Raw genomic sequence first — 21601 nt, 5'->3', positions numbered from 1 at the left:
GATATGGGGGTTTACAGACATGTACTGATACATATGAAATATATAATCACAAAATACCTAAGGAATACCAAGAGAGGTCGACTCAACACTCTGTAATAACCTACACGGGAAAGGATCCAAAGATGAATAGATTGATACATACATATGATGAACCAGATGCAGTACACCTAGAACACACACCACATTTTTATCCAATTGGCTGTGATACTGGATAACAATTAAATTTTAAAAAACACACAAGAAGTAAGGAGATATAAGCTCTTGGGGGTTTGCCCTGACACACTGCACTCTCATTTGCAGCCTACTAACACAATTTCCAGGAAGCCTCTGTTGCAGGAAAACCCAGAGTTGGAAATGGAGAAATGCTGCCGCCTTGTGGCCGTTTCCCGCAAGAGCGGCTTTAAACGCATAGCTATGGGTCACTTAACATTCACAAGGACTCAGGCCTCTAAAAGACACCTGCCCTCAAAAAAAAAAATGTCCTGAGCTCGGCCGTGGCGAAAAAAATTCAAAGCAGGCAAATGTGTCAAAGAGATAGTATGATAGAGGTAAGTTTTACTCACTCTTTATCAAAAAAAGGAAAATGGAGAAAAGCTCAACCTCAGGAATGATCAGACTCCTCTAAGCTACAAAAAGCTTTCAGCTCACCCAAGTTAACTACCGTCAGCCAAAAGACTACAAACAATAAATGCTGAAGGGGTTTTAGAGAACTCTGTTCCCTCTGTCTGTGGAGGACATGTGTAGTTGTAACAGCCAATAATGAGAACAGAAAGGAGCTGCGTTTTCAATTAAAAATTGAGCCACCCTTCCATCCAGAACACCCACAGCCGAGCCTCTCACCTGAGAAGACAGGCTGCAAGAGCTGCACTCCACGAGTTTTCACAGTAGCCAAGACACCGAAGCAACCCAAATGTCCATCAACAGATGAATGGATAAGAAGAGCTGGTCCGTGGACACAGTGGACTATTAGCCATGGAAAACAAGGAAACACTGCTCTTTGAGGCACCCGAGATGAGCCTAGAGATCATCACAGAACATGAGTTAAGTCGGAAAGCAAAAGGCATACCGTATGACATCACCTATAGGCGTTATCTAACAGCTGACACAAATGAACATATTTCCACAAAGAAAGACACTCACACACTTAGAAAACAAACTAAGCTTAAGTAAAATGAAAGGTGGGGGGAATGGATAAATTAAGATTAGTGTCACCATATGTGTACAAATACGTATTAAATATATATATCAAACAGACCGACCATATAGCAAGGGAGGTCACCAGAACACTCTGCAATAATTTACATGGGAAGAGGATCTGTACAAGAATCTATATCTATATCTATATCTATATCTATATATAGATATATATATATATATATAAAACGTACAAATGAACCAGATTCTGTACATATAGGACCAACAGTATTCTAATCATTACCCCGATTTAAACAAATTAAAAGAGCGAACAAGAAGTAATGTGACATACACTTCTGGGGTTTTTTCCTGGCACATTCCATTCTAATTGACAACCTGGGAACAGGACTTCCAGAAGGCTCTGCTGCCCTAGTAACCAGATGTGGGAATGTAGCAATGCTGACGCCTTGTGGCCGTTTCCCACAGCAGCAGCTTTAAAGTCAGTGCTAATGGTCACTCAATATTCACACCCATTGCAGGCTTGTAAATGACACCTGCCCTCCAAAACAAAATCCTGGGGTCGAAAATCGACCAAAAAAGTCGAAAGAGGGCAACCTTCCAAGAAGACAATTTCGAGAGGTTTATTGTACTCACGGTTTTTTGTTTTCTGTTTTTGTTTAACAGAATAAAAAAAGGCGTGGAAAAATGCTGAACCTTAGGAATTATTAGACACGAAAATACACGTTACAAAAACCTATCATGTCACACCACTCAGCATGGCCATCAGCGAAACTTCTGCAAACAAGAAATGCTGACGGGTTGGTGAAGAAATGCGTACCCTCGGTTCTAAGTGGGTCGTGGTAAGAGCCCCTAAGGAAAACACAGTGGAGTTGCCTGGAAAGGGTCAACATTGAGCGACCGTTCAATCAAGCATACCCACTGCTGGGTCTATCACCTGAGAGGATGAGAATCAAAAAAGACACGGGCTGGCAATCCTGCAATCCAGCAATGTTTACCGTAGCCAACACTTGGAAGCAATGAAAATGCCCAGCCACAGAGGAATGCAGAAAGGAGAAGTGGTCCATGGACACAATGGAAGAGTACTCCAGTGAAAAGTAGAAATTCCATTTTAAAAACAGATATAAGTAAGGAGACATCAGCTTTGGGGGGTTTCTCCAGACACATCCCACCGTCATTGATAACCGAGGAACAACACTGGCAGGAAGGTCTGTTTCACTAGTTACCAGAGTGGGAAACGCAGAAATGCTGCAGCCCTCTGGCCGTTACGTGCAACGGCAGCTTGAAAACCCGTGCTAATGGTCACTTCGTGTGCACAAGTCCTGGAGGGCTGTCAATGAAACCTGCCCTCAAAATGTCTTGAGGGAGGTAGTGGCCAAAATATTTCAAAAGGCGGCACATAGTTCAAGAAAAGAATGGGATGAGGTAAGCTACACACACAGTTTGAAGGAAAAAAGGACATCCCTGAAAGCTCAATTTCAAGGCTTTATGAGACGCATGCAAATCCAACCACACAGGTATCGGCTCACACCAGTCAGAAGAACCATCAGCAACAAAACTACCAACAATTCATGCTGAAGGGGTTGTGGAGAAGTGCATACCCTCTAGGTTAAGTGGGACTTTGCCGCCAGCCGCGGCGGGTCCTCAAAGTGTAGCAACAACCGACGAGAGGGGGTAGGGAACTGAACGCACTAAGGTATGGGATCAGAAGGGCACAAGCAACTGACGCTTGCAAGGCAAGTTTAATAACAAAGCCTAGCCGTATATATACCCCTAAAGCAGGGAATTTGCCTCGTCACGCCTTATCGGCATCAGCTGGTTGGTTGGCTTCTCGGCTTAGTGACACCTTATCAGCATCAGCTGTTTGGTTGGCTGCTCGGCTTCTCCCTCAAAGGCACCAATTTCCCCTCCAGGGTTGCTTTTCCTAGCTTTAGGGAACAACCAGGGACTCCCAGTAACTGAGCAGGTCCCTGGAGCGATTTGGCCAAAGGCCATCTCCTTTTGTATGTTCATACCATAAAGTCCAGGATGCATACCAAGGAGAGTACAGTCGGGCCCTGAGGCTTAGGAGGGTCTTAGTGGCGCCTTCCTCAGAGGGCAATGCTCGCCACAGGACTTCACCTGGTAAGAGGCACTAATGGGAACAGAATGGAGGTGCCTTTACAAGGTAAACACTGAGTTACGATATGATCCAGCAGGCACACTCCTGGGCCTATAACCTAAGAAAGAAGACAGAAGTGGAAAGACACAGGCAGGCAAATCTGCATTGCAGGAGTATTACAATAGCCAGGACATGGAAGCAACCAGAAAGTCCATCAACAGATGAGTGGACAAAGAAGAACAGGGACCTGTACAGATGGAATATTAGCCAAGGAACCAAAGGAAACAATGCCATCAACAGCACCATCGGTGAGGCTAGAGTTCATCACGCACCTTGCAGTAAGTCACAGAGCGAAAGATACATAGCCTACGATATCAGTTATAGGTGTTTCCTAAAAATTGATATCACTGAAGATATTTCCACAGAGAAAGGCAATCACAGATGCAATAAAGAGATTTATGGTTCACCCATGGACAGGTGTGAGAATTGTGTACATTAGGAAATTGGGTTTAAGAGAGAGATACAAACACAGGTGAAATACAAAATCACCAAAGGCCTACGGAATACCAAGAGAAGAGTACTCAACATTGTGTCATAAGCTACATGGGAAAAGGATCCAAAGACGACTAGATACGTGTTTATGTATAAAAGAGCCACATCTTTCACACCTACAACAAGCAAAACATTGTAATCAAACTTGCTGTGAGAAACAATAAACATTGAATTAAAAAACGAACAAGTCAGTCGTGAGGCACAAACATAAGGGGCTTTTTCCTGGCACAGTCCATTCTAATTGACAACCGAGAATACGACTTCCACGGAGGCTCTGTTGCCCGAGTAACCAGGTTTGGTAAAGGAGACCTGCTGCCGCCTTGTGGCCGTTTCTCAAAACAGCAGCTTTAAACCCAGTGCTAATGGTCACTTGATATTCAAAATCATTGCAGGCCTATAAATGACACCTGCCCTCAAAAACGATTCTTGGGTCGTCCATCGAGGAAAAAAACTCAAAAGACGTGCACACTTCAAAACGACAATTTCAAGAGGCATATTTTGTGCACATTTTGTCTTCTCTTTCTTTCTCTTGTGATAAATAAAAGGGCATGGAAAAATGCTCAACATCAGGAATTAATAAAGCCATGCAAATCCAGTCGACAGAAACGTTCACCCACCGTCGTCAGAATGATCATCAGCCACAGAGTCTACAAAGAATAAATGCTCAAGGTGTTTTAGAGAACTCTGTGCCCTCTAGCGGCCGCTGGGACATTACCTGGTAACAGCTAGTAGTGAGAACACCGTGGAGGTGCATTGAAAGGTAAAAATTGAGCTAACCTGTAATCGGGTAGGCCCACTGATGGGCCTATCTCCCGAGTAGACCAAAATCAAAAAGACACAGGCTGGCCATCCTGCGCTGCAGCAACATGTACCATAGCCAAGACTTGGAAGAAACCCAAATGTCCATCAACAGAACAATGCACCAAGAAGAAGGGGGCCCATGTGCACAATGGAACATGAGCCACGGAAGAGCATGCAACAGTGCCGCTGGCACCACCGTAGAAGGATCTAGAGATACCCACCCAAAAGGAAGTACGAAAGAAACCGAAATAGAAATATCCTATGACATCACTTATAGCTGTTACTTCAACATTGATACCCATGAAGTCATTTCCAAGAGAAGGCCGTGCATAGATGCAGAAAACCAACTATGCTTAACCAAGTGGAAAGGTGTAAGGAATGTATGAATTTGGATATGGGGGTTTACAGACATGTACTGATACATATGAAATATATAATCACAAAATACCTAAGGAATACCAAGAGAGGTCGACTCAACACTCTGTAATAACCTACACGGGAAAGGATCCAAAGATGAATAGATTGATACATACATATGATGAACCAGATGCAGTACACCTAGAACACACACCACATTTTTATCCAATTGGCTGTGATACTGGATAACAATTAAATTTTAAAAAACACACAAGAAGTAAGGAGATATAAGCTCTTGGGGGTTTGCCCTGACACACTGCACTCTCATTTGCAGCCTACTAACACAATTTCCAGGAAGCCTCTGTTGCAGGAAAACCCAGAGTTGGAAATGGAGAAATGCTGCCGCCTTGTGGCCGTTTCCCGCAAGAGCGGCTTTAAACGCATAGCTATGGGTCACTTAACATTCACAAGGACTCAGGCCTCTAAAAGACACCTGCCCTCAAAAAAAAAATGTCCTGAGCTCGGCAGTGGTGAAAAAAATTCGAAGGAGGCAAATGTGTCAAAGAGATAGTATGAAGAGGTAAGTTTTACTCACTCTTTATCAAAAAAAGCAAAATGGAGAAAAGCTCAACCTCAGGAATGATCAGACTCCTCTAAGCTACAAAAAGCTTTCAGCTCACCCAAGTTAACTACCGTCAGCCAAAAGACTACAAACAATAAATGCTGAAGGGGTTTTAGAGAACTCTGTTCCCTCTGTCTGCGGAGGACATGTCTAGTTGTAACAGCCAATAATGAGAACAGAAAGGAGCTGCGTTTTCAATTAAAAATTGAGCCACCCTTCCATCCAGAACACCCACAGCCGAGCCTCTCACCTGAGAAGACAGGCTGCAAGAGCTGCACTCCACGAGTTTTCACAGTAGCCAAAGACACCGAAGCAACCCAAATGTCCATCAACAGATGAATGGATAAGAAGAGCTGGTCCGTGGACACAGTGGACTATTAGCCATGGAAAACAAGGAAACACTGCTCTTTGAGGCACCCGAGATGAGCCTAGAGATCATCACAGAACATGAGTTAAGTCGGAAAGCAAAAGGCATACCGTATGACATCACCTATAGGCGTTATCTAACAGCTGACACAAATGAACATATTTCCACAAAGAAAGACACTCACACACTTAGAAAACAAACTAAGCTTAAGTAAAATGAAAGGTGGGGGGAATGGATAAATTAAGATTAGTGTCACCATATGTGTACAAATACGTATTAAATATATATATCAAACAGACCGACCATATAGCAAGGGAGGTCACCAGAACAGTCTGCAATAATTTACATGGGAAGAGGATCTGTACAAGAATATCTATATCTATATCTATATCTATATCTATATATATATATATATATATATATATATAAAACGTACAAATGAACCAGATTCTGTACATATAGGACCAACAGTATTCTAATCATTACCCCGATTTAAACAAATTAAAAGAGCGAACAAGAAGTAATGTGACATACACTTCTGGGGTTTTTTCCTGGCACATTCCATTCTAATTGACAACCTGGGAACAGGACTTCCAGAAGGCTCTGCTGCCCTAGTAACCAGATGTGGGAATGTAGCAATGCTGACGCCTTGTGGCCGTTTCCCACAGCAGCAGCTTTAAAGTCAGTGCTAATGGTCACTCAATATTCACACCCATTGCAGGCTTGTAAATGACACCTGCCCTCCAAAACAAAATCCTGGGGTCGAAAATCGACCAAAAAAGTCGAAAGAGGGCAACCTTCCAAGAAGACAATTTCGAGAGGTTTATTGTACTCACGGTTTTTTTTTTTTCTGTTTTTGTTTAACAGAATAAAAAAAGGCGTGGAAAAATGCTGAACCTTAGGAATTATTAGACACGAAAATACACGTTACAATAACCTATCATGTCACACGACTCAGCATGGCCAGCAGCAAAACTTCTGCAAACAAGAAATGCTGACGGGGTGGTGAAGAAATGCGTACCCTCGGTTCTAAGTGGGACGTGGTAAGAGCCCCTAAGGAAAACACAGTGGAGTTGCCTGGAAAGGGTCAACATTGAGCGACCGTTCAATCAAGCATAGCCACTGCTGGGTCTATCACCTGAGAGGATGAGAATCAAAAAGACACGGGCTGGCAATCCTGCAATCCAGCAATGTTTACCATAGCCAACACTTGGAAGCAATGAAAATGCCCAGCCACAGAGGAATGCAGAAAGGAGCAGTGGTCCATGGACACAATGGAAGAGTACTCCAGTGAAAAGTAGAAATTCCATTTTAAAAACAGATATAAGTAAGGAGACATCAGCTTTGGGGGGTTTCTCCAGACACATCCCACCGTCATTGATAACCGAGGAACACCACTGGCAGGAAGGTCTGCTTCACTAGTTACCAGAGTGGGAAACGCAGAAATGCTGCAGCCCTCTGGCCGTTACGTGCAACGGCAGCTTGAAAACCCGTGCTAATGGTCACTTCGTGTGCACAAGTTCTGGAGGGCTGTCAATGAAACCTGCCCTCAAAATGTCTTGAGGGAGGTAGTGGCCAAAATATTTCAAAAGGCGGCACATAGTTCAAGAAAAGAATGGGATGAGGTAAGCTACACACACAGTTTGAAGGAAAAAAGGACATCCCTGAAAGCTCAATTTCAAGGCTTTATGAGACGCATGCAAATCCAACCACAGAGGTATGGGCTCACACCAGTCAGAAGAACCATCAGCAACAAGACTACCAACAATTCATGCTGAAGGGGTTGTGGAGAAGTGCATACCCTCTAGGTTAAGTGGGACTTTGCCGCCAGCCGCGGCGGGTCCTCAAAGTGTAGCAACAACCGACGAGAGGGGGTAGGGAACTGAACGCACCAAGGTATGGGATCAGAAGGGCACAAGCAACTGACGCTTGCAAGGCAAGTTTAATAACAAAGCCTAGCCGTATATATACCCCTAAAGCAGGGAATTTGCTTCGTCACGCCTTATCGGCATCAGCTGGTTGGTTGGCTTCTCGGCTTAGTGACACCTTATCAGCATCAGCTGTTTGGTTGGCTGCTCGGCTTCTCCCTCAAAGGCACCAATTTCCCCTCCAGGGTTGCTTTTCCTAGCTTTAGGGAACAACCAGGGACTCCCAGTAACTGAGCAGGTCCCTGGAGCGATTTGGCCAAAGGCCATCTCCTTTTGTATGTTCATACCATAAAGTCCAGGATGCATACCAAGGAGAGTACAGTCGGGCCCTGAGGCTTAGGAGGGTCTTAGTGGCGCCTTCCTCAGAGGGCAATGCTCGCCACAGGACTTCACCTGGTAAGAGACACTAATGGGAACAGAATGGAGGTGCCTTTACAAGGTAAACACTGAGTTACGATATGATCCAGCAGGCACACTCGTGGGCCCATAACCTAAGAAAGAAGACAGAAGTGGAAAGACACAGGCAGGCAAATCTGCATTGCAGGAGTATTACAATAGCCAGGACATGGAAGCAACCAGAAAGTCCATCAACAGATGAGTGGACAAAGAAGAACAGGGACCTGAACAGATGGAATATTAGCCAAGGAACAAAAGGAAACAATGCCATCAACAGCACCATCGGTGAGGCTAGAGTTCATCACGCACCTTGCAGTAAGTCACAGAGCGAAAGATACATAGCCTACGATATCACTTATAGGTGTTCCCTGAAAATTGATATCACTGAAGATATTTCCACAGAGAAAGGCAATCACAGATGCAATAAACAGATTTATGGTTCACCCATGGACAGGTGTGAGAATTGTGTACATTAGGAAATTGGGTTTAAGAGAGAGATACAAACACAGGTGAAATACAAAATCACCAAAGGCCTACGGAATACCAAGAGAAGAGTACTCAACATTGTGTCATAAGCTACATGGGAAAAGGATCCAAAGAAGACTAGATACATGTTTATGTGTAAAAGAGCCACATCTTTCACACCTACAACAAGCAAAACATTGTAATCAAACTTGCTGTGAGAAACAATAAACATTGAATTAAAAAACGAACAAGTCAGTCGTGAGGCACAAACATAAGGGGCTTTTTCCTGGCACAGTCCATTCTAATTGACAACCGAGAATACGCCTTCCACGGAGGCTCTGTTACCCGAGTAACCAGGTTTGGTAAAGGAGACCTGCTGCCGCCTTGTGGCCGTTTCTCAAAACAGCAGCTTTAAACCCAGTGCTAATGGTCACTTGATATTCAAAATCATTGCAGGCCTATAAATGACACCTGCCCTCAAAAACGATTCTTGGGTCGTCAATCGAGGAAAAAAACTCAAAAGATGTGCACACTTCAAAACGACAATTTCAAGAGGCATATTTTGTGCACATTTTGTCTTCTCTTTCTTTCTCTTGTGATAAATAAAAGGGCATGGAAAAATGCTCAACATCAGGAATTAATAAAGCCATGCAAATCCAGTCGACAGAAACGTTCACCCACCGTCGTCAGAATGATCATCAGCCACAGAGTCTACAAAGAATAAATGCTCAAGGTGTTTTAGAGAACTCTGTGCCCTCTAGCGGCCGCTGGGACGTTACCTGGTAACAGCTAGTAGTGAGGACACCGTGGAGGTGCATTGAAAGGTAAAAATTGAGCTAACCTGTAATCGGGTAGGCCCACTGATGGGCCTATCTCCCGAGTAGACCAAAATCAAAAAGACACAGGCTGGCCATCCTGCGCTGCAGCAACATGTACCATCGCCAAGACTTGGAAGAAACCCAAATGTCCATCAACAGAACAATGCACCAAGAAGAAGGGGGCCCATGTGCACAATGGAACATGAGCCACGGAAGAGCATGCAACAGTGCCGCTGGCACCACCGTAGAAGGATCTAGAGATACCCACCCAGAAGGAAGTACGAAAGAAACCGAAATAGAAATATCCTATGACATCACTTATAGCTGTTACTTCAACATTGATACCCATGAAGTCATTTCCAAGAGAAGGCCGTGCATAGATGCAGAAAACCAACTATGCTTAACCAAGTGGAAAGGTGTAAGGAATGTATGAATTTGGATATGGGGGTTTACAGACATGTACTGATACACATGACATATATAATCACAAAATACCTAAGGAATACCAAGAGAGGTCGACTCAACACTCTGTAATAACCTACACGGAAAAGGATCCAAAGATGAATAGATTGATACATACATATGATGAACCAGATGCAGTACACCTAGAACACACACCACATTTTTACTCAATTGGCTGTGATACTAGATAACAATTAAATTTTAAAAAACACACAAGAAGTAAGGAGATATAAGCTCTTGGGGGTTTGCCCTGACACACTGCACTCTCATTTGCAGCCTACTAACACAATTTCCAGGAAGCCTCTGTTGCAGGAAAACCCAGAGTTGGAAATGGAGAAATGCTGCCGCCTTGTGGCCGTTTCCCGCAAGAGCGGCTTCAAACGCATAGCTATGGGTCACTTAACATTCATAAGGACTCAGGCCTCTAAAAGACACCTGCCCTCAAAAAAAAAAATGTCCTGAGCTCGGCCGTGGCGAAAAAAATTCAAAGCAGGCAAATGTGTCAAAGAGATAGTATGATAGAGGTAAGTTTTACTCACTCTTTATCAAAAAAAGGAAAATGGAGAAAAGCTCAACCTCAGGAATTATCAGACTCCTCTAAGCTACAAAAAGCTTTCAGCTCACCCAAGTTAACTACCGTCAGCCAAAAGACTACAAACAATAAATGCTGAAGGGGTTTTAGAGAACTCTGTTCCCTCTGTCTGTGGAGGACATGTGTAGTTGTAACAGCCAATAATGAGAACAGAAAGGAGCTGCGTTTTCAATTAAAAATTGAGCCACCCTTCCATCCAGAACACCCACAGCCGAGCCTCTCACCTGAGAAGACAGGCTGCAAGAGCTGCACTCCACGAGTTTTCACAGTAGCCAAGACACCGAAGCAACCCAAATGTCCATCAACAGATGAATGGATAAGAAGAGCTGGTCCGTGGACACAGTGGACTATTAGCCATGGAAAACAAGGAAACACTGCTCTTTGAGGCACCCGAGATGAGCCTAGAGATCATCACAGAACATGAGTTAAGTCGGAAAGCAAAAGGCATACCGTATGACATCACCTATAGGCGTTATCTAACAGCTGACACAAATGAACATATTTCCACAAAGAAAGACACTCACACACTTAGAAAACAAACTAAGCTTAAGTAAAATGAAAGGTGGGGGGAATGGATAAATTAAGATTAGTGTCACCATATGTGTACAAATACGTATTAAATATATATATCAAACAGACCGACCATATAGCAAGGGAGGTCACCAGAACAGTCTGCAATAATTTACATGGGAAGAGGATCTGTACAAGAATATATATCTATATCTATATCTATATCTATATCTATATCTATATATATATATATATATATATAAAACGTACAAATGAACCAGATTCTGTACATATAGGACCAACAGTATTCTAATCATTACCCCGATTTAAACAAATTAAAAGAGCGAACAAGAAGTAATGTGACATACACTTCTGGGGTTTTTTCCTGGCACATTCCATTCTAATTGACAACCTGGGAACAGGACTTCCAGAAGGCTCTGCTGCCCTAGTAACCAGATGTGGGAATGTAGCAATGCTGACGCCTTGTGGCCGTTTCCCACAGCAGCAGCTTTAAAGTCAGTGCTAATGGTCACTCAATATTCACACCCATTGCAGGCTTGTAAATGACACCTGCCCTCCAAAACAAAATCCTGGGGTCGAAAATCGACCAAAAAAGTCGAAAGAGGGCAACCTTCCAAGAAGACAATTTCGAGAGGTTTATTGTACTCACGGTTTTTTTTTTCTGTTTTTGTTTAACAGAATAAAAAAAGGCGTGGAAAAATGCTGAACCTTAGGAATTATTAGACACGAAAATACACGTTACAATAACCTATCATGTCACACGACTCAGCATGGCCAGCAGCAAAACTTCTGCAAACAAGAAATGCTGACGGGGTGGTGAAGAAATGCGTACCCTCGGTTCTAAGTGGGACGTGGTAAGAGCCCCTAAGGAAAACACAGTGGAGTTGCCTGGAAAGGGTCAACATTGAGCGACCGTTCAATCAAGCATAGCCACTGCTGGGTCTATCACCTGAGAGGATGAGAATCAAAAAGACACGGGCTGGCAATCCTGCAATCCAGCAATGTTTACCATAGCCAACACTTGGAAGCAATGAAAATGCCCAGCCACAGAGGAATGCAGAAAGGAGCAGTGGTCCATGGACACAATGGAAGAGTACTCCAGTGAAAAGTAGAAATTCCATTTTAAAAACAGATATAAGTAAGGAGACATCAGCTTTGGGGGGTTTCTCCAGACACATCCCACCGTCATTGATAACCGAGGAACACCACTGGCAGGAAGGTCTGCTTCACTAGTTACCAGAGTGGGAAACGCAGAAATGCTGCAGCCCTCTGGCCGTTACGTGCAACGGCAGCTTGAAAACCCGTGCTAATGGTCACTTCGTGTGCACAAGTTCTGGAGGGCTGTCAATGAAACCTGCCCTCAAAATGTCTTGAGGGAGGTAGTGGCCAAAATATTTCAAAAGGCGGCACATAGTTCAAGAAAAGAATGGGATGAGGTAAGCTACACACACAGTTTGAAGGAAAAAAGGACATCCCTGAAAGCTCAATTTCAAGGCTTTATGAGACGCATGCAAATCCAACCACAGAGGTATGGGCTCACACCAGTCAGAAGAACCATCAGCAACAAGACTACCAACAATTCATGCTGAAGGGGTTGTGGAGAAGTGCATACCCTCTAGGTTAAGTGGGACTTTGCCGCCAGCCGCGGCGGGTCCTCAAAGTGTAGCAACAACCGACGAGAGGGGGTAGGGAACTGAACGCACCAAGGTATGGGATCAGAAGGGCACAAGCAACTGACGCTTGCAAGGCAAGTTTAATAACAAAGCCTAGCCGTATATATACCCCTAAAGCAGGGAATTTGCTTCGTCACGCCTTATCGGCATCAGCTGGTTGGTTGGCTTCTCGGCTTAGTGACACCTTATCAGCATCAGCTGTTTGGTTGGCTGCTCGGCTTCTCCCTCAAAGGCACCAATTTCCCCTCCAGGGTTGCTTTTCCTAGCTTTAGGGAACAACCAGGGACTCCCAGTAACTGAGCAGGTCCCTGGAGCGATTTGGCCAAAGGCCATCTCCTTTTGTATGTTCATACCATAAAGTCCAGGATGCATACCAAGGAGAGTACAGTCGGGCCCTGAGGCTTAGGAGGGTCTTAGTGGCGCCTTCCTCAGAGGGCAATGCTCGCCACAGGACTTCACCTGGTAAGAGACACTAATGGGAACAGAATGGAGGTGCCTTTACAAGGTAAACACTGAGTTACGATATGATCCAGCAGGCACACTCGTGGGCCCATAACCTAAGAAAGAAGACAGAAGTGGAAAGACACAGGCAGGCAAATCTGCATTGCAGGAGTATTACAATAGCCAGGACATGGAAGCAACCAGAAAGTCCATCAACAGATGAGTGGACAAAGAAGAACAGGGACCTGAACAGATGGAATATTAGCCAAGGAACAAAAGGAAACAATGCCATCAACAGCACCATCGGTGAGGCTAGAGTTCATCACGCACCTTGCAGTAAGTCACAGAGCGAAAGATACATAGCCTACGATATCACTTATAGGTGTTCCCTGAAAATTGATATCACTGAAGATATTTCCACAGAGAAAGGCAATCACAGATGCAATAAACAGATTTATGGTTCACCCATGGACAGGTGTGAGAATTGTGTACATTAGGAAATTGGGTTTAAGAGAGAGATACAAACACAGGTGAAATACAAAATCACCAAAGGCCTACGGAATACCAAGAGAAGAGTACTCAACATTGTGTCATAAGCTACATGGGAAAAGGATCCAAAGAAGACTAGATACATGTTTATGTGTAAAAGAGCCACATCTTTCACACCTACAACAAGCAAAACATTGTAATCAAACTTGCTGTGAGAAACAATAAACATTGAATTAAAAAACGAACAAGTCAGTCGTGAGGCACAAACATAAGGGGCTTTTTCCTGGCACAGTCCATTCTAATTGACAACCGAGAATACGACTTCCACGGAGGCTCTGTTACCCGAGTAACCAGGTTTGGTAAAGGAGACCTGCTGCCGCCTTGTGGCCGTTTCTCAAAACAGCAGCTTTAAACCCAGTGCTAATGGTCACTTGATATTCAAAATCATTGCAGGCCTATAAATGACACCTGCCCTCAAAAACGATTCTTGGGTCGTCAATCGAGGAAAAAAACTCAAAAGATGTGCACACTTGAAAACGACAATTTCAAGAGGCATATTTTGTGCACATTTTGTCTTCTCTTTCTTTCTCTTGTGATAAATAAAAGGGCATGGAAAAATGCTCAACATCAGGAATTAATAAAGCCATGCAAATCCAGTCGACAGAAACGTTCACCCACCGTCGTCAGAATGATCATCAGCCACAGAGTCTACAAAGAATAAATGCTCAAGGTGTTTTAGAGAACTCTGTGCCCTCTAGCGGCCGCTGGGACGTTACCTGGTAACAGCTAGTAGTGAGAACACCGTGGAGGTGCATTGAAAGGTAAAAATTGAGCTAACCTGTAATCGGGTAGGCCCACTGATGGGCCTATCTCCCGAGTAGACCAAAATCAAAAAGACACAGGCTGGCCATCCTGCGCTGCAGCAACATGTACCATCGCCAAGACTTGGAAGAAACCCAAATGTCCATCAACAGAACAATGCACCAAGAAGAAGGGGGCCCATGTGCACAATGGAACATGAGCCACGGAAGAGCATGCAACAGTGCCGCTGGCACCACCGTAGAAGGATCTAGAGATACCCACCCAGAAGGAAGTACGAAAGAAACCGAAATAGAAATATCCTATGACATCACTTATAGCTGTTACTTCAACATTGATACCCATGAAGTCATTTCCAAGAGAAGGCCGTGCATAGATGCAGAAAACCAACTATGCTTAACCAAGTGGAAAGGTGTAAGGAATGTATGAATTTGGATATGGGGGTTTACAGACATGTACTGATACACATGACATATATAATCACAAAATACCTAAGGAATACCAAGAGAGGTCGACTCAACACTCTGTAATAACCTACACGGAAAAGGATCCGAAGATGAATAGATTGATACATACATATGATGAACCAGATGCAGTACACCTAGAACACACACCACATTTTTACTCAATTGGCTGTGATACTAGATAACAATTAAATTTTAAAAAACACACAAGAAGTAAGGAGATATAAGCTCTTGGGGGTTTGCCCTGACACACTGCACTCTCATTTGCAGCCTACTAACACAATTTCCAGGAAGCCTCTGTTGCAGGAAAACCCAGAGTTGGAAATGGAGAAATGCTGCCGCCTTGTGGCCGTTTCCCGCAAGAGCGGCTTTAAACGCATAGCTATGGGTCACTTAACATTCACAAGGACTCAGGCCTCTAAAAGACACCTGCCCTCAAAAAAAAAATGTCCTGAGCTCGGCAGTGGTGAAAAAAATTCGAAGGAGGCAAATGTGTCAAAGAGATAGTATGAAGAGGTAAGTTTTACTCACTCTTTATCAAAAAAAGCAAAATGGAGAAAAGCTCAACCTCAGGAATGATCAGACTCCTCTAAGCTACAAAAAGCTTTCAGCTCACCCAAGTTAACTACCGTCAGCCAAAAGACTACAAACAATAAATGCTGAAGGGGTTTTAGAGAACTCTGTTCCCTCTGTCTGCGGAGGACATGTCTAGTTGTAACAGCCAATAATGAGAACAGAAAGGAGCTGCGTTTTCAATTAAAAATTGAGCCACCCTTCCATCCAGAACACCCACAGCCGAGCCTCTCACCTGAGAAGACAGGCTGCAAGAGCTGCACTCCACGAGTTTTCACAGTAGCCAAAGACACCGAAGCAACCCAAATGTCCATCAACAGATGAATGGATAAGAAGAGCTGGTCCGTGGACACAGTGGACTATTAGCCATGGAAAACAAGGAAACACTGCTCTTTGAGGCACCCGAGATGAGCCTAGAGATCATCACAGAACATGAGTTAAGTCGGAAAGCAAAAGGCATACCGTATGACATCACCTATAGGCGTTATCTAACAGCTGACACAAATGAACATATTTCCACAAAGAAAGACACTCACACACTTAGAAAACAAACTAAGCTTAAGTAAAATGAAAGGTGGGGGGAATGGATAAATTAAGATTAGTGTCACCATATGTGTACAAATACGTATTAAATATATATATCAAACAGACCGACCATATAGCAAGGGAGGTCACCAGAACACTCTGCAATAATTTACATGGGAAGAGGATCTGTACAAGAATCTATATCTATATCTATATCTATATCTATATATAGATATATATATATATATATAAAACGTACAAATGAACCAGATTCTGTACATATAGGACCAACAGTATTCTAATCATTACCCCGATTTAAACAAATTAAAAGAGCGAACAAGAAGTAATGTGACATACACTTCTGGGGTTTTTTCCTGGCACATTCCATTCTAATTGACAACCTGGGAACAGGACTTCCAGAAGGCTCTGCTGCCCTAGTAACCAGATGTGGGAATGTAGCAATGCTGACGCCTTGTGGCCGTTTCCCACAGCAGCAGCTTTAAAGTCAGTGCTAATGGTCACTCAATATTCACACCCATTGCAGGCTTGTAAATGACACCTGCCCTCCAAAACAAAATCCTGGGGTCGAAAATCGACCAAAAAAGTCGAAAGAGGGCAACCTTCCAAGAAGACAATTTCGAGAGGTTTATTGTACTCACGGTTTTTTGTTTTCTGTTTTTGTTTAACAGAATAAAAAAAGGCGTGGAAAAATGCTGAACCTTAGGAATTATTAGACACGAAAATACACGTTACAAAAACCTATCATGTCACACCACTCAGCATGGCCATCAGCGAAACTTCTGCAAACAAGAAATGCTGACGGGTTGGTGAAGAAATGCGTACCCTCGGTTCTAAGTGGGTCGTGGTAAGAGCCCCTAAGGAAAACACAGTGGAGTTGCCTGGAAAGGGTCAACATTGAGCGACCGTTCAATCAAGCGTACCCACTGCTGGGTCTATCACCTGAGAGGATGAGAATCAAAAAAGACACGGGCTGGCAATCCTGCAATCCAGCAATGTTTACCGTAGCCAACACTTGGAAGCAATGAAAATGCCCAGCCACAGAGGAATGCAGAAAGGAGAAGTGGTCCATGGACACAATGGAAGAGTACTCCAGTGAAAAGTAGAAATTCCATTTTAAAAACAGATATAAGTAAGGAGACATCAGCTTTGGGGGGTTTCTCCAGACACATCCCACCGTCATTGATAACCGAGGAACAACACTGGCAGGAAGGTCTGTTTCACTAGTTACCAGAGTGGGAAACGCAGAAATGCTGCAGCCCTCTGGCCGTTACGTGCAACGGCAGCTTGAAAACCCGTGCTAATGGTCACTTCGTGTGCACAAGTCCTGGAGGGCTGTCAATGAAACCTGCCCTCAAAATGTCTTGAGGGAGGTAGTGGCCAAAATATTTCAAAAGGCGGCACATAGTTCAAGAAAAGAATGGGATGAGGTAAGCTACACACACAGTTTGAAGGAAAAAAGGACATCCCTGAAAGCTCAATTTCAAGGCTTTATGAGACGCATGCAAATCCAACCACACAGGTATCGGCTCACACCAGTCAGAAGAACCATCAGCAACAAAACTACCAACAATTCATGCTGAAGGGGTTGTGGAGAAGTGCATACCCTCTAGGTTAAGTGGGACTTTGCCGCCAGCCGCGGCGGGTCCTCAAAGTGTAGCAACAACCGACGAGAGGGGGTAGGGAACTGAACGCACTAAGGTATGGGATCAGAAGGGCACAAGCAACTGACGCTTGCAAGGCAAGTTTAATAACAAAGCCTAGCCGTATATATACCCCTAAAGCAGGGAATTTGCCTCGTCACGCCTTATCGGCATCAGCTGGTTGGTTGGCTTCTCGGCTTAGTGACACCTTATCAGCATCAGCTGTTTGGTTGGCTGCTCGGCTTCTCCCTCAAAGGCACCAATTTCCCCTCCAGGGTTGCTTTTCCTAGCTTTAGGGAACAACCAGGGACTCCCAGTAACTGAGCAGGTCCCTGGAGCGATTTGGCCAAAGGCCATCTCCTTTTGTATGTTCATACCATAAAGTCCAGGATGCATACCAAGGAGAGTACAGTCGGGCCCTGAGGCTTAGGAGGGTCTTAGTGGCGCCTTCCTCAGAGGGCAATGCTCGCCACAGGACTTCACCTGGTAAGAGGCACTAATGGGAACAGAATGGAGGTGCCTTTACAAGGTAAACACTGAGTTACGATATGATCCAGCAGGCACACTCCTGGGCCTATAACCTAAGAAAGAAGACAGAAGTGGAAAGACACAGGCAGGCAAATCTGCATTGCAGGAGTATTACAATAGCCAGGACATGGAAGCAAGCAGAAAGTCCATCAACAGATGAGTGGACAAAGAAGAACAGGGACCTGAACAGATGGAATATTAGCCAAGGAACAAAAGGAAACAATGCCATCAACAGCACCATCGGTGAGGCTAGAGTTCATCACGCACCTTGCAGTAAGTCACAGAGCGAAAGATACATAGCCTACGATATCACTTATAGGTGTTCCCTGAAAATTGATATCACTGAAGATATTTCCACAGAGAAAGGCAATCACAGATGCAATAAACAGATTTATGGTTCACCCATGGACAGGTGTGAGAATTGTGTACATTAGGAAATTGGGTTTAAGAGAGAGATACAAACACAGGTGAAATACAAAATCACCAAAGGCCTACGGAATACCAAGAGAAGAGTACTCAACATTGTGTCATAAGCTACATGGGAAAAGGATCCAAAGAAGACTAGATACATGTTTATGTGTAAAAGAGCCACATCTTTCACACCTACAACAAGCAAAACATTGTAATCAAACTTGCTGTGAGAAACAATAAACATTGAATTAAAAAACGAACAAGTCAGTCGTGAGGCACAAACATAAGGGGCTTTTTCCTGGCACAGTCCATTCTAATTGACAACCGAGAATACGCCTTCCACGGAGGCTCTGTTACCCGAGTAACCAGGTTTGGTAAAGGAGACCTGCTGCCGCCTTGTGGCCGTTTCTCAAAACAGCAGCTTTAAACCCAGTGCTAATGGTCACTTGATATTCAAAATCATTGCAGGCCTATAAATGACACCTGCCCTCAAAAACGATTCTTGGGTCGTCAATCGAGGAAAAAAACTCAAAAGATGTGCACACTTCAAAACGACAATTTCAAGAGGCATATTTTGTGCACATTTTGTCTTCTCTTTCTTTCTCTTGTGATAAATAAAAGGGCATGGAAAAATGCTCAACATCAGGAATTAATAAAGCCATGCAAATCCAGTCGACAGAAACGTTCACCCACCGTCGTCAGAATGATCATCAGCCACAGAGTCTACAAAGAATAAATGCTCAAGGTGTTTTAGAGAACTCTGTGCCCTCTAGCGGCCGCTGGGACGTTACCTGGTAACAGCTAGTAGTGAGGACACCGTGGAGGTGCATTGAAAGGTAAAAATTGAGCTAACCTGTAATCGGGTAGGCCCACTGATGGGCCTATCTCCCGAGTAGACCAAAATCAAAAAGACACAGGCTGGCCATCCTGCGCTGCAGCAACATGTACCATCGCCAAGACTTGGAAGAAACCCAAATGTCCATCAACAGAACAATGCACCAAGAAGAAGGGGGCCCATGTGCACAATGGAACATGAGCCACGGAAGAGCATGCAACAGTGCCGCTGGCACCACCGTAGAAGGATCTAGAGATACCCACCCAGAAGGAAGTACGAAAGAAACCGAAATAGAAATATCCTATGACATCACTTATAGCTGTTACTTCAACATTGATACCCATGAAGTCATTTCCAAGAGAAGGCCGTGCATAGATGCAGAAAACCAACTATGCTTAACCAAGTGGAAAGGTGTAAGGAATGTATGAATTTGGATATGGGGGTTTACAGACATGTACTGATACACATGACATATATAATCACAAAATACCTAAGGAATACCAAGAGAGGTCGACTCAACACTCTGTAATAACCTACACGGAAAAGGATCCAAAGATGAATAGATTGATACATACATATGATGAACCAGATGCAGTACACCTAGAACACACACCACATTTTTACTCAATTGGCTGTGATACTAGATAACAATTAAATTTTAAAAAACACACAAGAAGTAAGGAGATATAAGCTCTTGGGGGTTTGCCCTGACACACTGCACTCTCATTTGCAGCCTACTAACACAATTTCCAGGAAGCCTCTGTTGCAGGAAAACCCAGAGTTGGAAATGGAGAAATGCTGCCGCCTTGTGGCCGTTTCCCGCAAGAGCGGCTTCAAACGCATAGCTATGGGTCACTTAACATTCATAAGGACTCAGGCCTCTAAAAGACACCTGCCCTCAAAAAAAAAAATGTCCTGAGCTCGGCCGTGGCGAAAAAAATTCAAAGCAGGCAAATGTGTCAAAGAGATAGTATGATAGAGGTAAGTTTTACTCACTCTTTATCAAAAAAAGGAAAATGGAGAAAAGCTCAACCTCAGGAATTATCAGACTCCTCTAAGCTACAAAAAGCTTTCAGCTCACCCAAGTTAACTACCGTCAGCCAAAAGACTACAAACAATAAATGCTGAAGGGGTTTTAGAGAACTCTGTTCCCTCTGTCTGTGGAGGACATGTGTAGTTGTAACAGCCAATAATGAGAACAGAAAGGAGCTGCGTTTTCAATTAAAAATTGAGCCACCCTTCCATCCAGAACACCCACAGCCGAGCCTCTCACCTGAGAAGACAGGCTGCAAGAGCTGCACTCCACGAGTTTTCACAGTAGCCAAGACACCGAAGCAACCCAAATGTCCATCAACAGATGAATGGATAAGAAGAGCTGGTCCGTGGACACAGTGGACTATTAGCCATGGAAAACAAGGAAACACTGCTCTTTGAGGCACCCGAGATGAGCCTAGAGATCATCACAGAACATGAGTTAAGTCGGAAAGCAAAAGGCATACCGTATGACATCACCTATAGGCGTTATCTAACAGCTGACACAAATGAACATATTTCCACAAAGAAAGACACTCACACACTTAGAAAACAAACTAAGCTTAAGTAAAATGAAAGGTGGGGGGAATGGATAAATTAAGATTAGTGTCACCATATGTGTACAAATACGTATTAAATATATATATCAAACAGACCGACCATATAGCAAGGGAGGTCACCAGAACAGTCTGCAATAATTTACATGGGAAGAGGATCTGTACAAGAATATATATCTATATCTATATCTATATCTATATCTATATCTATATCTATATATATATATATATATATATATATAAAACGTACAAATGAACCAGATTCTGTACATATAGGACCAACAGTATTCTAATCATTACCCCGATTTAAACAAATTAAAAGAGCGAACAAGAAGTAATGTGACATACACTTCTGGGGTTTTTTCCTGGCACATTCCATTCTAATTGACAACCTGGGAACAGGACTTCCAGAAGGCTCTGCTGCCCTAGTAACCAGATGTGGGAATGTA

Source organism: Kogia breviceps, chromosome 3 (genome assembly GCF_026419965.1).
Source record: "Kogia breviceps isolate mKogBre1 chromosome 3, mKogBre1 haplotype 1, whole genome shotgun sequence".
NCBI classification, from domain to species: domain Eukaryota; kingdom Metazoa; phylum Chordata; class Mammalia; order Artiodactyla; family Physeteridae; genus Kogia; species Kogia breviceps.
Note: the sequence above shows the minus strand (reverse complement) of the source record.